Source organism: Sus scrofa, chromosome 11, assembly GCF_054392235.1.
Source record: "Sus scrofa isolate SSC_HxYL_T2T_F1_AM1 chromosome 11, Sscrofa_HxYL_maternal_Yorkshire_Landrace_v2.0, whole genome shotgun sequence".
NCBI lineage: Eukaryota > Metazoa > Chordata > Mammalia > Artiodactyla > Suidae > Sus > Sus scrofa.
In genome coordinates, this window is record NC_139393.1 from 24,991,918 (window position 1) to 25,015,685 (window position 23,768).

The window sequence follows — 23,768 nt, forward strand, 5'->3', positions numbered from 1 at the left end:
AGGCCGGCAGCTACACCTCCGATTCGACCCCTAGCCTGGGAACCTCCATGTGCCGTGGCAGAGATCCAGGAAATGGCAAAAAGACAAAAAAAAAAAAATAGGATCCCTGTGTGCGCATGCCTGCCCGTGTCGGCCTATGGGAACAAAAGAGGGTCCCTGTGTGCGCATGCCTGCCCGTGTCGGCCTATAGGAACAAAAGAGGGTTCCTGTGTGCGCATGCCTGCCCGCGCCAGCCTATGGGAACAAAAGAGGGTCCCTGTGTGCGCATGCCTGCCCGTGTCGGCCTATAGGAACAAAAGAGGGTCCCTGTGTGCGCATGCCTGCCCGCGCCGGCCTATAGGAACAAAAGAGGTAGCTACTGTAATGAGGTCAGGAAGCATAGGCCAGGGCAACGCCATACGAGCTAAAAGATGAGTGACTTTATTCTGGAGGACATGGCAGGGCTGGTCAGCCAAGTTTCTGAGTTGAATGACCTGATCAGGACTTGAAGAAGATTTGAAATGTCCCCAGGAAGTGCTGCTGAGTTGCAGATCGTGGTGACAACCCTCATCAGACCCAGAGGACGATCTGGGCCGTGGTGAGCCTGAAGTCAGTTTCTGGTTCCAGGGTGGGTCGGCACACCATAGGACAGATGGTCAGGATCAGTTTGGCCCCTACTCTTTTCTGGGCAATAATAATGTAACGGACATTTCATCAGCAGCAAGGCATGCTGGGTGAATGATTGCTGTGTGATATTAAAGTTTTTATAAAAGGAGTTCCCATCGTGGCTCAGTGGGTTAAGGACCTGACATAGTCTCCGTGAGTATGCTGGTTTGATCCCTGGCCTCGCTCCGTGAGTTAAGGATCCCGCATTGCCTGCAAACCGTGATGTGGATCACCGACTTGGATGGGATCCCACGTTACTGTGGCTGTGGTGTAGGCTGGCAGCTGCAGCTCCGATTCAGCCTGGGAACTTCCATATGCCACAGGTAAGGCCCTAAAAAATAAAAAGTAAAAATGAAACTTTTTAGGAACCACTAGCCTCAGACCGATGGGCTCCATTTTCACGGTGTATAAAGCCCACGGAAGACAGTCCATTCTGACTCAGTTGGGGGTGTAAAGACTGGTGTTGGGGGGACTCCAGTCTTCAAACATAGACACAGAAGTTCAAGTGTGAACTACAGACCCGCTTATCTGGGTGATCTTTGGCAAATCGTATAACCTTCATTAGTCTGGTTGGATTGGTTTGCTAAGGTTGCCATGACAAAGTACTACCAAGTAGACTTAAACCATTGAAATGTATTGTTTTACGGTTTGGGAGGCTGGAAGTTCAGAATCCAGGTGTCAGCAGAGTTGGTTCCTTTAGAGGGCTGTGAGGGGAGAATCCATCTCTGGCCTCTTTTCATGGTCACATGGTCCTGTCCCCATATGCCTGTCCCTGGGTCCAAATTTCCCTCGCTCCTAAGGACACCAGTTTATTGGACTAAGCCCCAACCCAGTGGTCTGATTTTAACTCAGTTTCCTCTTTAAAGACTTTCTCTAGGAGTTCCCATGTGGCTCAGTGGAAATGAACCTGACTAGTATCCATGAGGACGTGGGTTCAATCCTTGGCCTCACTCAGTAGGTTAAGGATCTGGCATTGCCATGAGCTGTGGCATAGTTTGCAGACATGGCTTGGATCTCATGTTGCTGTGGCTGTGACATAGGCCAGCCACTGCAGCTCTGATTTGACCCCTTGCCTAGGCACTTCCATGTGCCGCAGGTGTGGCCCTAAAAAGATAAACAACAACAAAAAAGACTTTCTCTAAATACGATTGCATTGAGGGTTAGGACTTCAACATGTGAACTTCGAGGGGACACAATACATAACACTCAATTCTTTCTTTGTGAGATGTCACTGGTAGTATTACCTATCTGTTACAGGTTATGAGAAACGAGTCACTCCAGCTTATTAATTCCCTTTCGGTGGTACTGAGCACATAGTAAGTGCTTAGTAAATAATAGCTATGACATGAATGCACAAAGAAATATAGCGTGTTCTCTGACCCTGCCCATGGGTCTTGATCGCTCATGCCTTGCTTTCAAAGCCAAGTCGAACTGATTGATGTGTAGGCGAACCATCCAAATGCCATTGCAGTCCACTACGAGGGTTGTCCCAGCGGCTTTTATGTCGCCTTTCACAGCTTTGAGTGTATATATTCTTCACGGAGCAACGTTTCCTCCATAAGATGAAAAAAAAGGAAGCAAGCAGTACTTTCAGATTTTTCTCTTGGAAAGTATAAACCTCACTGCACTTTTAAAGACAGACTGACAACAGTCTGATTAATGGTCTTGTACCACCAAGGCCAACTGGCGTTGCAGGGCTGTGGCCCATGCTGCCTTCGCATCCCCCCTGCTGGCTGGGGGAGCCAGGACAGCCCTGGGAAACAGACTGTGTTGATCTGCCAATGCCGAGTCAGCAGCAAGCGTGCAAGGATGGTTATTTGTGGGAGGCACGAAAGAGTGGCTATTATTTTAAAAGAAATTCTCATAGAAAGAATGCTGGGTTTGAAATAAATACAGGGGCTCATGGAAGCTGAATAAAACTGTCATGTAAGTCAAATCTTGAGCACTAGACCGTGTCCGTCCGCAACTCAGGAAAACAGCTGTCACAAGTTCTGTGCTTTCAGTTCTTTCAGGATTCACATGACAGTCATTGAGTTTAAAAATGCTTTAGGGAGTTCCCGTTGTGGCTCAGCATTTCGCGAACCTGACTAGGATCCATGAGGATGTGGTTCGATCCCTGGCCTCGCTCCGTGGGTCAAGGATCCGGCATTGCTGTGAACTGTGGTGTAGGTTGCAGACGCAGCTTGGATCTTGCATTGCTGTGGCTGCGGCCAGCAAGCTGTAGCTCCAATTCAGCCCCCAGCCTGGGGACTTCCATATGCCACGGATGCAGCCCTAAAAAGCAACAAATAAAATAAATTAAAAATGCTTCTAAGATAATAGCTCATTAATAGCTAAGATAATGCCTGCTTTATAATTTTTGAAATGTAGTTGGGTTAGGCATGGTGCACCACTGGTTCTAATGACATAAGCTGAACATACCCGTTCTGTTGCTTTTTTGGTTTTTTTTTTTTTTTGCACTTTAACATCTCCAAAATTGATGAGGATCTTCAAATTGATGCGATAAGAAAGCATGTGTCAAAGTCCAATAGAGAGCACTTTTTGTTTTTTCTCAGACATAAATACTGCTAGTCTAAAAATCCTTGGTGACAGATTGAAAGGAATATGGTAGCGATTGTAAACCTCTTTGAGTGTCTTTGGGGAATAGAAACATGCCTTGTCTCTCCTTATATTTCTTCTTCTAGACTTATATGGTGGTGTAAATAGGAACATTCGTAAGGTGCAAATGTTAAAAAAGAAAATGGACACAGATTAGTGATCAAAACAATATAACAGTGCAAATTAGCAATGAGAATTCAGACTCAAAAATAGTGGAATAGCTCTGCTCAGTTATACAATAAAAAATGTGAGATTGTAAAAGAGTAGCCCTGTGTGACATGTGCATATGTTGCATGAGTGAGAATTTGTATCTTTAGCGCCATGACGCCTACGTAGCCTGGGAACCAGAAATGAGAAGGAAGCTGAGGTCATACAGGCAGGAAGTGGCAGATATAAGAAGCTTGAGCAGCAGAGACCATTGGCGAGGATCAAAGCAGGATCAGCCCCCAGCCTTTTACTATCCACATATCCTGTCCCCAACTAGACATGTGGCTTCATGTCCACATTTCAGCTTCACAAAGGGAATCATGCATTTACAATTCCTTCTACATTGGGCGTCCGATTAGTGCTTAATAAACTCCTCCTTTCTTAAGAAAAACAATAGTTTATTCCTATTTTGATATCTATTTCATGCTGGTGGAAAAGGGGGAAAAAAAAGAAAGGTAGAAAAACTTACATCCCGCAACGCCAGGAAAAGCCTTCCAGCAGAATGCGGGCTTCTAGTGTCATGGAAGGCCAAAAGAAAATTGTAACTTGTTAAGACAAATTGAGGACAGATCACTCTTGTAAATACAGCTGCCTCCTTTAGGCAAGCAACTCTTGTTGCTTCTTAAACCTGAGTAACCCTGTGATGCACCGGACTAGGCTGAAGTGTCCAGTAGCGCACTAACAATGTTAGACAGATGTGAAATCTATCTAAGATCAAGAAGGTGGAGGGAGTTCCTGCTGTGCCACAGCAGAAACGAATCCGACCAGTATCCATGACGACCAGGGTTTGATCCCTGGCCTCGCTGGGTGGGTTAAGGATCTGGCATTGCTTCACGCTTCAGTGTAGTTCACAGATGCGGCTCATCTCTGGCACTGCTGTGGCTGTGGCGCAGGGAGGCAGCCGAAGCTCCGATTCAACCCCTCGCCCAGGAACGTCCATAAGCCACCAGCGTGGGCGTGAAAAGAGAGAAAAAGGAAAGAGGCAACAAGCATATTTTAAAACAGAGTATTAAGAAGATTCACTGCATGACCCAGGGGAAGCCACATGTTGTGTGTTTCTTTCTCCACCTATGAAAAATAGAAGTAATAACAATCGTTTAAGAAGGCATCTTAAAGACACCCTCAGAATTCAATATCTCTGAAGAAGAAATATTTTTAAAGGAAACAGCGTGAGTGTGCTTATTGCCAGTTCACCCCACTTTTCACATCCCTCCCCCCCTTTCTCATGTGCACTGGGTGCTTCCTTCTCAGCTCCGTGCTGCGTTACTTCCACACACACGGAAGATCATCAGGTATTTCCTGGGAATATCAATTGCCAAGCACTCTCCTAGGCTCTAGGGGTGTGACGAAGAAAGCAGACCCTGTCACTGCGATCGTGAAGCTTAAACCAGTTACCAGGGCAGCAGCCTGATTTCCCCATCCAGCTCTTGCGTGAATTTTTTTCAAGGGGCATTTCTCCTTGAGTTTGTAAAGCAGACAAGAATGTGGCCCCAGGCGTTCACAAGGGAAATCCTCGTAAGATGGCATTTCCAACTGAGAAGAGCACCTCTCTCATCTCCGCCTTGAGTGCTCTCTTAGGATCCTGGAAGTGTCCTAGCCATGCGGTAATGGATGTGAAATTGCCTTGTCCCCGTGGACATCAGTAGCAGTCCCCATTGCTACCCCTGCATTATGGTCAGTCACTCTGGATCCCCAGCACTGTCTTGTCAAGATCGAAAAAGTCCAACGGCATCATTATCCTTGGGTCTAGAACCCTTTCTGACGCTTTCTTCCGGAAATGGTCAATTTCAACAGCCTTAAAGAGACTGAGATGGAAGAAAGACAACATGGAAACAAGGAAAGCTTGTATAAAGCGGAAGCACGGGGAGGACATAGGTTTAAGTTAAACATGCAGTGTGAGGTCTTGACTCAGTAGCCATCGCTTGAGTGATGCACATTCTTGTGATAAGTTTACATCCTCTGAGTTCCATGCATCGTCTTGAGAAATGTGATTTGCGATGAGGAAAAAGGGCAAGGACAAGTGGTCTATTATTTTGTATGTCATTACAGACTTGGGGTAGAACCACAAACCAGAAACTGCAGAGCCAGACAAGGTCACGACCCATCAGCATTACTGCTATCAGTCATGGTCATTAACTAGACTTTCTCTTGCCTACCGTCACAAGCGCCACTAAAGCAGAGTTTGCCTGACAAATGCAGTGTGTTCCGTTTTCCTTTTTGTGCCCTTGTCTGATTTTATTATCCGCTTCCTAAGCTAGGGCCCTGGGCAGCCCTCTAGCTGAAATGTGGTTAAAAGGCTCAGGACCCCTTTTGCTTTGAACAAAAGACTGTTTTTTTTTTTTTTTCCCTCACCTTGGAGGGGGTCCCACAAAGAGAGCTTTGGGTGGCGTCTTTCCAGCAACTCAATATTCCTTCAAAAGACTTCTTAGCCCACAGAAAGGGCAGAGGGTTAATGGTAGGTTGCTAGAAAAGGAAATCAGTTGAAACATAAATAACTGAAAGAATAGATGGAGTATTGTGAAGAGCCCCGTGTACGGGCTACTGACCAGGCTCAGCAGACGCATGTGAATGGAGTCCACAAACAGGGAAGGGAGAAGGAAAAAAGAAAAGAAGGAGAGAAGACGAAGAAGAGGAAGAAGGAAGGGAAGAAATCGGTTAGTCCTCGCCTCCTACATCTAACAACCCAGAAGAGGAGAGAGACATCCATTGGGTGACAGTCCTCTAGTGCAAAGCTAGAGCTCTGTGATAAGAGCTCTCCATACTGATATGAGCGCCTTTAGCAGGAGGAGCCCAACCCCTTCTGAGCATTCAGAGAGGTGTCCCCAAGGAAGTGATGCTGGAGCTGATAGAGGATCTCAGCTTTAACCGGAGGAATATGGAGGGAGAGAGACGCAGGCAGACGACCAGGATGTGCAAAGGCCCTGTGGCTGGATGCATCACACAGTCCACCTGAAAAGTGAAAGAAGAGCAGGACTATTGGAGCCCAGAGGACCAGGGAATGACTGGAAGAGAGGATTCTGCAGAGGGCCTTGATCACACAGGGCAGGGTCAGATGGTGAAGGCTTTGGTCTTTATCCGAAGGAAACTAAGGAAATGAGAAGGGCCTGAAGGGTTTTACAGCATTAGACAGAGAATTTTTTTTTTTCAAAGATGCCTGTGACATCAGTATGGAGAATGAATTTTGGAGGGTAAAGGGGGATGCAGGAAACCAGTTAGGACAGGAGCTATAGCAGCTGTCCAGGCTGGACAAGACTGTAATTTAGACTAAGGTGGTGGAGATGGAGAGGGCAGATTGACAATGGGAGGGGGGACTGGAGAAGAGAAAAAGAGAGAAAGAGAGATTTCAAACTCATTCGGTTTAGACCAGTGATGCTCAGCTGGCAGCCAGGGGTGCTCCCTCAATGAACACTGGGCAGTATCTATGGATGGTGTGGGTTACTGTACCTGGAGTAGAAGTGCTACTGGCATTCGGGGGTGTAGCGTTCAGGGTTATTGCTACAATGCACATCCTACAATGCACAGAAGGGCAGGACAGCAAAAGTTTAGCCCCGAATGTCACCGATACCAAAGCTGAGAAACCCTAGCCTAGATCCACCTGGTCTCTTCCTTGTCCCACTGAAAACAGCCAGATCCCCACCCTCATGCCACCCTGAAGATAACTGAGTCATGGAGGGAACATTGTCCATAGAAAGCAACCGGAAGGCCCAAGTGGTGGCTGTTCAGCATCCACGAAGCTCCCAGCTTGGGCAAAGGACACTCCTTGCTCTAGGTGTGGGCAGTCTGCACCATCGTCCCTCTTATCTTCCTCTTCCTGATGCCAGGCTTCCGTCCCAAAGTCTATGAGAACTGGGAACACTTGTCCTGCCCTTTGCATCCAAAGGCTTGTCTCCTTGGCTCCCCATCCAGTGTGTGTAGCCTTGTTTCTGCTGCCCCAGTAGGTGGCCAAGGAATGACTGTTATCTTCAGGCTTAGGGAACATTCAGGAAATAAACAAGTGATTGATAAAGTGCAGAGGCCAGGGAGAAACTCACTCATCAGTACTACGTGGCATCATTATGTCAATATATTACATCTAAGAAACAACAGCTCACCTTTCCTATTATTGTAATCAAACAGTTCATCTTGGGAGTTCCCGCTGGGGCTCAGAGGAAACGAATCCGACCAGTACCCATGAGGACGTGGGTTCCATCCCCGGCCTCGCTCAGTGGGTTAAGGATCTGGCGTTGCCGTGAGCTGTAGTATAGGTTGCAGACGAAACTCGGATCTGGTGTTGCTGTGGCTGTGGTGTAGGCTGGCGGCTGCAGCTCTGATGCAACCCCTAGCCTGGGAACCTCCATATACCACAGATTCAGCCCTAAAAAGCAAAACAAGGCCCAAAAAAAACAAACAAAACAAAATTAAAAAAACCCAGGTCCCCAGGTCATCTGTCTTCATTGGTTCCAGGGCTCTTGGCAATACTTTCCACTACCCCTTGGAATCAAGCTGAAGACCAGACCCCACCCCTGGTCCCTTTACACTCTTCTCTTTTGTCCCTACTTTCTCTTTCCATTCACCCTATTTCACCTTTTCCTGATGGCTCCCAGGAAAGTTGACTCTCAACCAGAGGTAGACTTAGTTAAGCCTCCTCCAGAAAGTTAACTCTTAACCAGCTCTAGGGTTAGGGTTAGGGTGAGTTGAGTCATGGCCCCAAGGCAGTAAACCTTCCTTAAAACTATTAAGAATATTTCGTAATATTTCTTTCTTAATATTTCTTAATATTGTTCCTCTTTCGCAGACTTTCTTCCTCCTTCTCAGAGCGAGGATTGCCTGGTTCCCTGGTTTTAAGATAGAGCACCGCCACCTCGGCGTCTTAAAGAACGTGGCACCCATGATCTCACACGACCGTCCAACAGTTGGAGGAGGGAGCAGGCAAAAGTGCTTAAGTGACTGTCAGAACAGGGACAGTACAAAAGAAATACAATAACTAGGTCCTACCAGCGAATACAAATTTTCTGCCTGTTCATGCCAACCTCATCCCAGAATCGTGGCCTGCATCGTAGAAACCAAAACCATCTGATAGTCAGTCACATGTCAGGCAGGAGCGCGTGTCTTTTCCGAAGCCCCCCCTGCCCTTACGTGATCATCGTTCCACTGTTTCTGAAAGTGTGCAACATTACCTTTGGAAGGACAGTGGTCACGCTGGAAGATTTATTGAGGAGTCTTCCACGGAAACAGCTACGAGAGAAAAAAAGCCTTTGATTTTGGACTGATGGATTTTTCTGCTCCGAGGTAATGGGTCAAAGATGGACTTTCCTCCAAGAAATCTCATCGAAACATTTGATTTTCTTCCCTTTCAGACTCTGAAGGAGACAGTGATTCATGTTTACCTTGCTTTTATGGTTATGATGGATCGCTAAGTTCCGCCAACATTCAAGACAGATGCACAGAGCTCTAGGAAGCCTGTTTTTGTTTATATATGATTTCCAAATATTAACCCAGACAGAAAAAAAAAAAATGCATGCAGTATGTGTTTATAGAAAATGTCATTTCCACGTGTCCCATGCACGGCTTCAGGAAAGGAGGAAATAAATCTGAATATGGACTAGCCCGGGGCTCATCCCGTGAATAGGCTGCGGCCTGCATGGAGTGATTTCAAAGTCACTGAAAAATACCGCTCTATCCTCAACTTGCTCAACAGTATTCAGCCATACCCAAGGTGCTTGTTCTTTTGTTTTGTTTTGTTTGTCTTGCTTTTTAGGGCCATACCTGCTGCATGTGGAAGTTCCCAGGCTAGGGTTGAATCAGAGCTGCAGTTGCCAGCCACAGCCACAGCAGTGTGGGATCCGAGCCACTTCTGCAACCTATACCACAATTCATGGCAATGCCAGATCCTTAACCCAGTGAGCAACGCCAGGGATCAAACCCACATTCTCATGGATACTACTCAGGTTCATAACCTGCTGAGCCACAATGGGAACTTCCCATATTGCTCACTTTTTCCTGTTGAACATTTGTTAAAAGGCAAATGTTAATGCGTAAATGAAAACATTTAGCCGTCATAGGTATTAATGTATTATATGTGTTAATAACAGTAATTATTGTATTATATGTATTAATAACAGTATTATTTGGGATTCTTTAGAGAAACAACACACACACACATATGGGAAGGGTTAAGTAATTAATTCATGTAATTGCAGAAGTCGGCAAGTCTGAAACTTGCAGGGCAGGCCAGCAGGCTGGAAATTCTGGCAGGAGTCGATGTTACCGTCTCTTAAGTCCAAGGGTGATCAGGAGGCAGAATTCCTTCCTCTTTGAAAATATCTCAGTCTTTCCTCTTAAGGCTCTTTGACTGACTGGATGAGGCCCACCCCCGTTACAGAGAGTCATCGGCTTTTTACTTCAAGTCTACTACTTTCAATGCTAATCATATCTGAAAAAGACCTTCACAGCAACATCTAGATGAATGTTTGATGCAACAACTTGGGCGCCATACCTTAGCCAAACTGACACCATCTTAGCCATCACAAGCACCTTGGCTTGAATTAGCCCGCCATATTTATTTGCTGGCTACCTGAGAGGTCGCTCCTTGGAAAAGGCTAGTTTTGACAAAGCATAAAAGAGGAGAAGGGAGAAAAGAACAAGAGAGGAATACCTGACAAGAGGGGGTGTGCGTCAAACATTGCAGAGGGGAGTCCAAGGCCAGGACCAAGACAGTGAGGACACAGGGTACCAAGGACTTGGCCATAGGGAAGGGGAAGCCAGGCTTTGGAAAGGAAGTCTTCGCAGAAGTTGGAGGATGAGGAGGAGTAATCTGACATAAATTAGTCAAGAGCTTTAGAAAGCTCATCTCTAGAGGCTCTTGCGCCACTCTTGAGTGAGTGCTTGGTTGGACATGGGTCGCCATCTAGAATTAATATAAGAAATAGCAAGAAGAGGAAGATTTATTGATTGGCACTCGCCATATGCCAGCCACTATTCTAATTTCTTTCTTTTTTTTTTTTTTTAATGCCCACACCCATAGCATATGGAAGTTCCCGGGCAAGGAACTAAATCCAAGCCACAGCTTCCACCTACACTGCAGCTGCGACAATGGCACATCCTTTAATCAGCGACACTGGGCTGGGAAGTGAACCTACACCTCTGCAGCGAACTCAGCCACTGTAATCAGATCCTTAATCCACTGCACCATAACGAGAATTCCTCTAATTTCTTTATATATGAATTTACTTATTCTCCCTGATAATGAAATGAGCACAGTTCTATTGTTGCCTGCATTTTACAAATAAGAAAACTGAGACCTAGAGGGGCTAAGCCTTTTGCCCAGAGTCACATAAGTGGAAAATCAGCAGAGCTGAGATTTGAACCTCTGCAGTCCATCATCAGAGCTCATACTCCTTCTCTTGCCTCCAGAACTGCTGTTGAAGAGGTTGTCCAGTAAGCGGCTTTGTGTTCCTTGTGTTAGGACATGGACATATACAATGTGTTCTTTTTAGTACCAGGAAATGATTGTATCTCCCAAGGAACTGGTTTACTTAGATGTCCTAGATAATCTCATCCATTTGGTTTTCTCCTTCGGCATAGTTTGTAATTTTCTTTTTCCATTTCAGTGCCCTCAGTTCACGAATGCTTACTTTTTAAATTTCCCCAAACCCAGGAAGAAGGGATATAAGCCCTAAACAGTTTGTAGCATTTTATACATTATTTTGTTCTGAACATAATCCAATAACTATGGACATTGAGGAATTTCTTATTTCTGAAGAAGTCCTATTATCCTAGAAAACAGAGCTTTCAAAGTGATTTCTCAGACAGGAAGAGCTGAGGCTCAAATAAGCCAGTGTTTCAAGAACGCACATTCCAAGATTAAGTGGGCAAAGACTGGAATAATCCACTGGAAATTTCAGGCTTGGAAAGAACGGCCTTTGGAGGAGCCAAATTTCCCACATCCGACCTCTAGAGGTCCAACTAGAGACTACAAAACAGCCTGCAGGGTTCTTGAAGAAGAGTAATTCAGGAAAGGTAGAACATTAGATGTCTAGAGCCCAGAACAATTCCAGGGGCAAGGGGAGGTGTAGGGGGAGGGTAGGTGAAGATCCAAGTCTACAATTACCTGCAGTGACCTTGGCAAAGCAACAACTCTACTCACAGGGTTGGTCCCTGGTTTCACTTCAGATAATGCTCCTGTGTCTGTTGCCTCTTCTGCCCTAGTTTCTCTCATTGACCAAGCCTGCTCTCTGCTCTCCACTCCCTGGCCTTGCCCTGCATAGAGCCCAGCCTCCATGTATCTATAGAGCTCAGCCTCCACGTCCCGTCAGGGGCCTCTCTCTGACACCAAGCCTTCACTCCACTTCCACTTCTAACCCCTGTTTCCCTGTGGTTGCCAACATCCTGCCTTATCTCAGTTCCAGCCCACAGTGACTCAGCCCAGTGACACCACAGTTAAACACTGCCTTTATCCCAGCCCTTCACGATGGAATGGCTGCACCCACACTGTCTGTGGTACAGAGCAGAAGCCCATGGACACACACCAGGTATGTATCTGGTACTCCGTGGTCTGAGCTTTCAGGATCATCATACTGAGGCTGTATGGTTCCAGGTCCAGAAAGGTCCCTGGTTCCTTTCTACCAGTACCCAAGTCAAGTGCAGTGGGACACAGCAGTGCCCAGCCAGAGGGGAAGTGCTCATGGAGCTTGAATAGACATCTCCTTCCTCCATACAGAGTCGGCCTTCATCTGAGCCAGCTAACTGGGCAGAGCTGCCACTGGGCTACATCCTTCATGTGCTCTGAACCAGCAACCGCAGGAAAAACCTGGTCAAAAACACCAAAGGCCATGGTTATGAGACAATCTGGAAAGTCTAGAGGATTTCATTGAGGTGTACCTCACAAACCACACGCATATCCTAGGCAGTAAAAGTCCAATCACGTGGTGAAAATTGCAATACCCTGAAGGATACTTGGGAGACAGGAGTCTCAGCAGCTTCCAGTGCCCACTGGTGACCAACAATCTCATGGATTGGTTGACAGTCCCTTCCAGGCTTCAGTCAGTCCCCTTTTCCTTCATAGTCCTTGGGATCTTGTGTCCAGGAATAATGCCATGGCTTGCACATCCTTTGGCGTCAACTCCATGCTTGGATGCTGAGCCCTCCTTCAGGACTGCAGGACCCACCTGCACCAGAACCATCCAATTGGAAGCATCTTTCCAATGGTCTCTCAGAGATGCTATGATTAATAGAAAGCATCTGGCCTTTGAGGACTTCCTGCACCATCCTCGGGGTCATGCTATCAACCTCATCCTAGGCTAACCTGGGCCTTCTCCCTGTGCTCTCCTCCAGAGAACATGATATTTATGTACTTGAGAAAAAAATGTACACTAATGGCATTTATATGGAGCCTGAGCCACCCTGGCTAAAAGCTTTTCATGGATAGAAAATTTGGTAATGAGGCAGACTCTGTTCAAGTGAATCATCTCCTTGCAAGTGGTGGAAGACCCAATCCAAATGAGCTTAAACAAAACTGGGATTCACTGACCCACATAACAAAAAAGTCCAGTGTTAGAGCTTGATGGCTTCAGGTTCGGTGGGATCCAGGGCCCAAACAATGCCACTGGGATTTGATTTTTCTTTTCCCCTTGGTTTCACAACTTTGTCTTCCTTTATGTTGACTTTAGATGCAGGGTACAGACAGTATTAAAATGTTGACGGCAGCTTCAGACCTCACAGCTTTTGGGGGTTTTGGTCCAACCAGAATATTGAGTCCACTTTCTCAACCACTCAAAGAATCATTTTGAAATTCATTGCTTTGGCTTTAATTGATCTAGTTTAGGTCAAGTTTAAGTCATCCCTGAACCTGAGTGTCATGTGGAGAAAGAGTGTATATATGTATATCAGGTAAGATTCTAGTGTGTGTCAGTTAAAACTCTTGCTGAAAAGAAGAAAACCAATTTATACTGACTTAAAGAAAATACGAAATATCTGTTTAGAGATGTGGAGAACCAGACGCTCAAATGAAGTCCTTAGGATCCCTTTCTCTCTAAACTCTGTTTTCATTGGTGTTAACACCGTTGGCAGGCACAGTCTTCCCCAGAAGCAGAAAAAAAAAGGCCACAAGCAGCACCAAACCCATATCACAGCAGCTTAGCCTTCCGGCAAAAAAGAACGTATCTCTTTCCTGATATCTCCAGCCTAAGTCCCAGGGAAAGCCCTCATTGGCCAAGATTGGGTCACATGTCCACTTGTTAACCAATTATCATGGCCAAGTCTAAGAAATACTGTGACTGGCCTGGCCCGAGGCATTTTAGCTTATGATTAAAAGCATGACGCTCCAACACCAGATGGTTTGATTTCAAATTGCATTTCCTCTGTACATTGGTTTTATGCTCTTTGAATCATTTTCTTTCTTTGTAAAACGGAGATAACAGTTTGACCTCATAAGAACATTGCAAAATCAAAAGAGCTCACGGGGTAAAGTGCTTAGAATTAATCTGGGGCATCCTACGCACTAAAGAAATTAGATGTTTGGCTTATCGCTCTAACAGTGCTAAAGATGATGCTTAGCCCTTCCCCGGATGAGGAGTGTGGTTAGTCACACAAAAACAGCAATGTTCTGGGAGTAAGAGGTGATTCTTAAAGGAGAGGGTTCTATTATCAGAAGATGGGTACAAAATATGGATCAAACCGAAATAACAGAAGCCATAGCATGTGCGCCAACAACTGACATTCATGTGTGGACGTGGGGTATGGGTACAAGTGTGTGTGAGTGACATGTATTGGAGTATGGAGAGAGGGCTTGGAGAAAAAGTGCTCCTTGTAATTCTTTCTTTCTTTTTTTCCCCCAGCTAATCCTGCCAATGTAATCTCCTGACCCGTCTAAGGAGGAGATGGAGGGAAGTTCTGAGTTTGTCGAGCTGAGACCTGATTCAGCATAAGTGCTTCCATCATGGTCCCCGAGCATCCCTGCTCTGACGTTGAAGGGATGCAGCAATATACTGGTGACTCAAAGAAAGCTAATGGTTTCCATTGGAGGTCTAGCTCATGCCAGGAGAAAATCTGAACAATGATGAAGAAGCTTTTGCCTGTATTTAACAAGGAGGTTTTTTAATTCTCCTAGAACTTGTGAATTCACCCCATAAAATTTACTGAGTACATATTGTGTACCCAAGCACCCTCTTAAGGCCCAGAGCTGAAGTACAGAAGAAAAAAAAAAAAAAAGAAATTAGGAGTGAGGATGATAATGTCTAGGGTTAGAGGCATGCTAAGAAAGAGCCAGAAAACTGTTTGTTTTAAGCAAAAGTGTTATCCTTTTGAGATTATTTCCTATATTTATCTTCCAAGAGCAGAGTCCACATTAGCTAGACCATAAATCCAACTGAGTTCTGAGAAATAATCCATTCTCAGACTTTGCCTGAGGTGGGGTTTGCATGGCTGTATGTTTTTCTTGGTTTCATTTGCATGAGAGAGAGAGAGAGGAAAAAAAAAAGAATAGAAAAAAGCTTAGCAAGCACAGCTGGAAGACTTTAGTTTCAACAGGCTATTAAAATTACTTTTCAACTCCAAGGGTAGATTTTGAGTTTTCATGAGCACATCTTGCATAAAAAGGTAGCCCCGTCATTTTCTTCTAAATTTAGATCATTTGGGAGATTTTTCAGTCTGTCTTTCCTTTTGTCAATCATCAAAAATACTTCCATCCGGAGTTCCCGTCGTGGCGCAGTGGTTAACGAATCCGACTAGGAACCAAGAGGTTGTGGGTTCAGTCCCTGCCCTTGCTCAGTGGATTAACGATCCGGCGTTGCCATGAGCTGTGGTGTAGGTCGCAGACGCGGCTCGGATCCCGCGTTGCTGTGGCTCTGGCGTAGGCCGGTGGCTACAGCTCCGATTCGACCCCTAGCCTGGGAACCTCCATATGCCGCGGGAGCGGCCCAAGAAATAGCAACAACAACAACAACAACAACAAAAAGACAAAAAAAAAAAAAAAAAATACTTCCACCCAATCTTGAGTAAAGGGGAAGGAAGGTAAGGGTTTTTGTCCCCCCCGCCCCCCAGGCCTTCAAGAAAAAGTATTGAATCTATCGCTTTAGACATGATTCTTTAGATTGGACACAGTAAAGCGAGGCTACACATAAATGCTAACCACTTGTAAGTCTTTTTTTTTTTTTTTTTGATTTGTATTCCTGATCCAGTAAATGATTTAAATCATTTTCCACTTCCCCATTCACCATCAGTTTTTCTTTGCTCTAAGAACGTTGTTTTGTCACAGGATGTCATAAAACATTTGAAGCGGCTTGATGAAACCGTAGCGTTATCCCGGACTGGATGGGACATTATGATGGAAAACGCTGGCCTGACCCCTCGCGTGTCTGACTTAGGGGGCAACGAGTGCCTTCTGAAGTACAAGAGTCATCATCCATGTGGAAGTGAAAGCTGGTGTTTCATTAGGAGATGGCCTTGCAAATACCTTGCTTGCCAAGTGCACAAAATTGGCTAGAAAGCAAAACGGGGTTGCGACACACCATGTTTAGAGAAATTGTTGAAGTGTAGCAAATTTCCCCCATTCTAAAATCATAATAATTTGCAGAGCGGAAATTGTGGTCTAAGAGGAATCTATTTGGAAAAAAAAAAAAAAAAAAGCTGGGCATTAAAAATAACTCCTAATCACTCCCTGTCAAGTCTTATGGAGCCAAGTTTGGACCCAATAAAACTTGGTACACCATTCTAATGAGATCCAGATGCTCAATCCAATACGTGAGACCATAGAGATCAAGAGAAAGCCTTTGCTCAGCTGGATCCCACATCAATGACAGTGTGAACTTTTGGCTGTTCAAAACTTCCGGGGGGCGGGAGGGAATGTCACAGGCCGTGTATTGTCACAGGCCATGTATTCTAGACAACAATAACAACGACCACTTCAGATGGGCTTATTTGTTATCCAAGTGCCTGCCGAGTTGTATTCCATATGCCTGTACAGATGCGAACAACATCCAACATCGTCCTGTCTCTTGGTTATCATGTAGTGGACTTGCCAAGGGTACAACAATAGGAAAAATTTGCATCTGACGACTCTGCTAACGACATGCAGCTTGACCTCATTTTATAGACTTGATTTGCTTTCAATTATTTTCGCAAAATAAAGTTCTTTGAATTACATTCCTAGTAATTGCATGAGTCAATTTGACGCATTTCTCTCTCTCCAAACAACATGGTACATTTAGAAGCGGACTGATTTTGGAGGCAGATAGAGGTGAAGTACGACCCCCCCCAAGGGCTTTGAGAACTAGACCGTTTATTAACCACCTACCTTTCGGCACAAGATGCTTCTCTTTCACACAGTGATAAAACGTCATTTTGCATAGGTTGCTGAAGGTTAAAATGAGATCATGAGATCACACACGCAAAGTATCTGATAATTCTCTGTGCATGATTGCTGCTCGATAAGATATTATTTCTCGGAGTTCCCATTGTGGTGCAGTGGAAATGAATCCAATTTGTATCCATCAGGATTCAGGTTCAATCCCTGGCCTCGCTCAGTGGATTAAGGATCCAGCATTGCCGTGAGCTGTGGTGCAGGTCACAGACTTGGCTCGAATCCCACATTGCTGTATCTGTCATGGAGGCCAGCAGCTGTAGCTCCGATTCAACCCTTAGCCTGGAAACTTCCATATGCTGAGGGTGTGGCCCTAAAAAGCAAAAAACAACAAAACAAAAAAAACCCCACATTATTTCTCTTCTAATTATTTGTTGGTTCTAATGTGTCTATTGCCCACAAATTAAACAGATTCACATGTGTGTTTGGTTCGCAAGTGCCCACTTGTCCCCCAAGGGTCAGACCGTCCTGATCCCAAGACCAGATGACAACACATGTGAATACACCTACCATTATCATTGCTTTAACCACTAGTGTTATCCACTCATTTTTTCCATGAACCCCTGTCAAGCATCTATTCCCTGCAGCCATGTGATGGGGATACTGAGATGAAGGAGACCCAGGGCCAGCACTCAAACCTGATTACCTTGTGAAGGAGGTGGTATAATTGTAATTACTGTGGTGTAACTGTCAGGGGGTGGAGGGTATCTGCACACCAATGTAGGAGAGAAGAGAATCTGGGCTCCCCAACAGCAATGGAGGGAAAGAGGAAGTCCAAGGATGTTTCAGCTGAGTCTACACCCAGTAGAAGTGTTAGCCAAGCAAGAAGAGGATGCAGGATAGAGGGTTCCAGGTAAAAGAAGAAATTGCCTCTTTTTTTTTTTTTTTTTTTTTGGTAGCACAAAACCCATCACACTTAGCATCTATAATCTTGTACTTCAATTCATCATAGATACAGATGGAAAAACCATTTGAGCATCTCTAGCGGCCAGCATGGACTGCTAAAAGGATGTAAAGACAGAATGAATGCCTTCAGGAAGCTTGGACTCTAAAAGAGTGAGACACACGTATGGCAAATAACCATGTAAGGCTGGAAATTGACACCTACTGCTGGAACTACCCAAGCTACCCAGGACTGATAGGCAGACTTGGCCTCGCCTACCCGGTTGGAGCAGGTCAACCAGCTGTCCCAGCGGAGTTGGTCTCACAAACCCAGTCTGCCAGGGTTGATGAGCGCTGTGCAGTGATTGAACTTATTTTACAGAATGCATGATTTCCCAGGACTAAAGGAGTTGAGTACCAAAGTATTAGAGCCTAAACTTTCCAAGTTTAGCCTCAGAGACAAAGTTGGAAGAGATGCAAAAGTACTATTCCTGCTCAAAAGGGACATTTTCAAATGGAGCATGAAAGTGAGTGAATCGCATGTCATCTTATATTTTGAAATAATAGACAAGTTGCAAAAATGGTTAAGCAATTAAACAGTGGGGAAGAAAGGAGCTGACCTAAGTGTCTTTGGAAAACAGTGTTTTGACTGGATCCTTTAAGGCTAAATATATATAAAAAAGGAAACTGCACACAAAGAACATGGTGGAAGATAGTATGAGGAAAAGAATGTGTGTATACACACACACACACGTATATGTATATAAATGTATATATATGTATGCTGTACAACAGAAATTGACACAGCACTGTAAGCCAACTATACTCTAACAAAGATAAAATTAAGAAAGAACTGCACACAAATACCATAACATTAAAAAAAAAAAAAAGAACTGCACACAAATGCTCCTTACAGGGATATGGGTTCACAATTCTGAAACTAGTTTCTGTGCAGAATAGGCTGGAACAAATAAGTAGACATATTTTATGATACAACTCTAGGAAAAAAAAAAAAAAAACCTTGCTGTTGACAACTAAGCCTTTATTGAGAAACTGAATGTATTTTCAAATTCTAATACTTATATAGACTAAAATATGAGTTCACTTAAAAGATTAATGCGTAAATGATACTAATAAAACACGGTCTTGAGAAATATAGTTTGATGAGGATCTGAGTAAAAGATTAATTTCTTAAGGACAACGTTTTTTGAGGGTTTTGTTTTTAAAAGATTTTTGTTTTCTTCCATTATAGTTAGTTTACATTGTTCTGTCAATTTCTACTTAGAGCAAAGTGACCCAGGCATGCATACATACATACATACATACATATATATATATATATCTTCTTTTTTTCACATTATCCTTCGTCATATTCCATCACAAGTGACTAGGTATAGTTCTCTAAGAACAGTTCTTTCACCGCTCATGAGAAATGATCCATACTTTATGTCAAGAAGTCCCACTTTTCTTGGTTTGCTCCTGGAAGTCCCAGATTCTTTAGACTTGGAGGAATGGATCATGAAGGAACTCATGCTGGGTCCAATATATGAAGGGGGAAGAACTACACCTGAGGAGGAAGGCTCCCCTGGATCCACTGGCCTGGATGACCCTGAGATGGAGGTCAAGGTAGCGCAGGCGGCTTGAGTGGAGGGGAGGGGACAGCGCTGCTTTAAATCCTGGGCCCCCTCCTGCAGAAGGGATGACTGGGGCTTGGCCCTTGGCCTCCAGCCAGGTCGGAGAAACTTCTTGTGGTGTGATGAGTCCCGTGACCTCTTCTAGGGACTCAAGCATTTTTAGCATCTCCACCATCGCCTGGTCTTAGTCTAAGCATTTAGATCACTCCTGCAGTTCTTTAACCAAGGACGTTAATTTTTCCATCAACAGCAAGTTGGTCCTTCTCACCTTTCCACAAGTATTTGTAGGGCGGGTTATATTTAAAGACTCTTTCTCGGAGTTCCCATCATGACTCAGCGGAAAGGAATCGGACTAGCATCCAGGAGGACACAGGTTTGATCCCTGGCCTCACGCAGTGGGTTAAGGATCCGGCATTTCCATGAGCTGCAGTGTAGGTCCCAGATGTGCCTCAGATCCAGCGTTGCTGTGGCTTTAGCATAGGCCAGCAACTACAGCTCCTATTGGACCCCTAGCCTGGAAACTTCCATATGTGACACACTGCCCTAAAAAGACAAAATAATAACAATAATAGTAATAATAATAATAAAGACTCTTCCTCTAGACCTGGCATTCTCTAAAAAGGATTCAGTCCCTGCATACTCCTATTTAGCTGCCCTAAGCTTGTCAGTAAGTTGGTATTTCTTCTTGATCCACGCAGCCAGTGTTTCTTAGAGCTGCTTTGCACATCTTAGGTAAAGTTGGCGTCTTAACAGACTGAACAAGTCTGAATGTAAATGGAGACCCATCAGTAAGGCGATGACAAGTGGATGCACCCCTATCTCCCACTGAATGGCTGTGGAAAGTGAGTTGTGGACTCAGGTCTAAGCCTCACCAGGCAGCAGCCTCACCATCATCTCACCCAGTCTTGGAAGGATCAGCCCAAAGCTGAGCCCCACAGAGGATCACAGCCCCTCATCGCACTGACCCACCACAGGGTTCTGCCCAGTAACCATGGATATACCACTCACGATACCCCAACATCCCAGCCAGAACCCAACCACCAACTGGTGGCCCAGTTAGTGATATGATCAGTAGAGCCAGGACAGTTGCAAATAAAATATACTTATCTTCAAAAAATAAAAAATAAAATAGGTAGAGAATTCCCTGGTGGCCCAGCAGGTTAAAGGTCCTCTGTTGTCACTGCTGTGGTTTGGGTTCCATCCCTGGCTGGGGAACTTCCACATGCCTCATGCATGGCCAATACATACGTACATACATACATATATACATAAAATGCATAAATACATAAATAAATAAAATTGGCTAATATACTGTAGATATGAGAGACAGGTTTCTCAAAATTGGAGAAACAAGTTCTAAATAAGTAAAGTGGAGAGGTAAGAAAGAAGCCTGTGGTAATAGACTGAAGTTGGAGAAATCAGTATGAACTGCTTATTTACTTTTATTGTTATTATTATTTTTGCTTTTTTAGGGCCGCACCTGTGGCACATGGAAGTTCCCAGGCTAGGGGTTGAATCAGAGCTGTAGCTGCTGGCCTGCACCACAGCCACAGCAACATGGGATCCGAGCTGAGTCTGTGGCCTACATCACAGCTCATGGGAATGTGGATCCTTAACCCAGTGAGCAAGGCCAGGGATTGAATCCGCAACCTCATGGATCCTAGTTGGGTTTGTAAACCACTGAGCCGCAAAGGGAACTCATGAATTGATATTTAAAATACATATAAACAGATACATAGATAGATATATAAAGAAGTATATATATATAAATATGTGTATATGCATGAATTCGTATATATACACACATCTCTAGTTCTGTCTACTCTGAGAGACTAGAAGCAGTGATAACCTCAGTAGCAATGAGTCCTCCTAGGGTCCAGATCCTGGCTTCTAAATATTAGTCTCCAAAAAAAGGAACTGGGGCACCCCTTGGAAAAGTGGTCAATTCCAGGGCTGGGGGAGGAAAAATACAAGATGAGCAGTACTAGAAAAAGGAAAGAAAAAGAAAGAAAGGAGGAAAGAAAGGAAGAAAAAGAAAGAAAGAAAGAAAAGAAAGAAAGAAAGAAAGAAAGAAAAGAAAGAAAGAAGGAAAGAAAAAGACAGAAAGAAAGAAGGAAAGGAAGGAAGGAAGAAAAAGAAAAGAATGAAAGAAAGACAGAAAGGAAGGAAGAAAGATAGATCAAGGTATATTGAAAGGGTGCATAAGCCTAATGGCCAACTCTGAAACAATGTGAGCATCAGAATAAAGAAAAATAGCCCTGGGTCATAACCCGAAGGATAAAGTACATATCTTTGAGTATGCACTAATGTAAGTAAAAGCCAGAGAGGGGACGAACTAGAAAAATATGAATATCATCTGTAGTTTATAGTATTGAACCAGTGTTCATTTCTTATACTGATCATTTGACAATTCTTAGCTGGGATGTTAACATTATGGAAAGCTGAAGAAAGGGTGTTTGGAGACCCTGTTCTATTTGCAACTCTTCTGTGAGTTTAAAATTAAGAAATACAATTCAAAAAGAACACACTCCTATGTTCATTGCAGCACTATTCACAATGGCCAAGGCATGGAAACAACCTAAATGTCCATCAACAGATGGAAGGATTAAGATGCGATACACATATACACAGTGGAATACTACTTGGCCATAAAAAAGGAATGAAATAATGCCATTTGCCGCAATGGGAATGTAACTAGAGATTCTCATACTACGTGAAGTATGTCAGGAAAAGAAAGACAAACACTGTATGAAAGTATCTACATGTGGAATATAAAGTATGGTGCAAATGAACCTACCTACAAAGCAGAAACAGACTCATAGAGGACAGACTTGTGATTGCCAAGAGGGAGGAGGAAGGGACTGGGATGGACTGAGAGTTTGGGGTTGGTAGATGCAAACTGTTACATTTAGAATGCATAAGCAATGCGTTCCTATTGTATGGCACAGGAAACGATATACAATCTCTTGGAATAGATTATGATGGAAGCATGTGGAAGCTGTTTTTGCCCTGCTTCCAGAAGAAGAATGTGAGGAGGAGTGAGAAGCAATTCTTTCCCTAATTTTGCTGTGGCTGAGCAGAAGATGTTTGTATTATGGTCTTTGAGGCAAACAGAAAGAGTCAGGCTGAAAACTCAATTTTCATGCGTTATTAAAATGTTAAATCTTAGCACTTTGAAGCACCTTATACAATGCTCATACCCTCAAATTGTTCTCAGATATTTATGTGAATAAATGTGTATTTTATTCATGGGCCTTTCACATGCTCTGCTAATAGTTTTTGGAACCATTTGCTGAAGCACCTAAACCTAGACAGCTCATTCCCACCACCAGAGATGCTTTTAAAAAATACTGCTATCTGGAGTTCCCGCTGTGGTGCAGTGGGATTGGCGGTGTCTCTGTAGTGGCAGGACTCAGGTTCGATCCCTGGCTGGGCACAGTGGGTTAAAGGATCCAGAGATGCTGCAGCTGTGGTGTAGGTCCCAGCTGTCACTTGGATCTGATCCCTGGCCTGGGAACTCCATATGCTGTGGGGCAGCCAGAAAAGAAAAAAAAAAATACCCCATATCAGTACTTGCCTCCCCAAATCTGATTTAATTATTCTTTTTTTTCTTTTATGTCTTTTGTCTTTTGGGGACCGCACCCATGGCATATGGAGGTTCCCAGGCTAGGGGTCCAATGGGAGCTGTAGCTGCCAGCCTATGCCACAGCCACAGACACAGTAGATCCGAGGTGTATCTGTGACCTACACCACAGCTCACGGCAACACCGGATCCTTAACCTGTCTGATTTAATTCTTCTGATACAGTCCCAGACATTAGTATATTTAAGCTCCCCAAGTAATTACCATATGAAACCAGGAAAGAAAACCACTGCGCTCCAGAACTAAAATGGGCTTGCTAACATGGGAGCCCAGACTGTGTTTTGCTGAAGTGATGGGTGTGAAGCAGCCACGCCACGCTGAAATATGCCTGCACTTCTTACATGCAAGTGACATCCACACTTTAATTCGATGTTTCCCATCAAGGCCTAAGCAACGCCGTGTTTTTCACTCCCTGTCCAAATGTTTTATTCTAGAAGCATCGCTATTCTCTGGCTTGTCATTCCCCACCCCAACCCCACATCTTTCTCTTTGTTCTGTTGCTGAACCAGGACAAATGCCCCCCAGCAGCACCCTCTCTGTCCCGCTGCAGCCACCTTCAGGCATCCCCATTTGTCATTTTCCTGGCTCTGCTGTTTTCTTTCATCCTCCTGTCATATATCCTCACCCCTCATAGTCCGTTGCTATTTCTAAACACAAATAATAGAAAGACTCAGCGTGGAAAAGAATTCAAGTCATGTACTGGTGCCACCAAAGAAACTGCCTCTCAGATCTCCACCTGCAGGGAGCATAACACACCTGTGGGCCCAGTGCTGTGCTCTGAAATCCACCATCCTATGGACAGGTGCTCCCTCTGGGTGCTCCCA

General features: G+C 44.5%; 1 long non-coding RNA gene across 3 annotated transcripts; it reads left to right on the plus strand.

Annotated features, from left to right (window-relative positions):
* The first annotated feature begins 289 nt into the window (after window positions 1-289).
* On the plus strand, window positions 290-16,579 carry LOC102167865 (uncharacterized). 3 transcript variants are annotated; one of them, XR_014819564.1, is made up of 4 exons: window positions 323-968; window positions 8,225-9,145; window positions 14,265-14,354; window positions 15,683-16,579. It is a non-coding gene; the product is annotated as an uncharacterized LOC102167865 (long non-coding RNA). The 3 variants fall into 3 exon arrangements; XR_014819565.1 differs by having other exon boundaries at window positions 14,265-14,518; window positions 15,683-16,052; XR_001304351.3 differs by lacking the exon at window positions 15,683-16,579 and having other exon boundaries at window positions 290-968; window positions 14,265-15,552.
* Window positions 16,580-23,768: the final 7,189 nt, after the last annotated feature.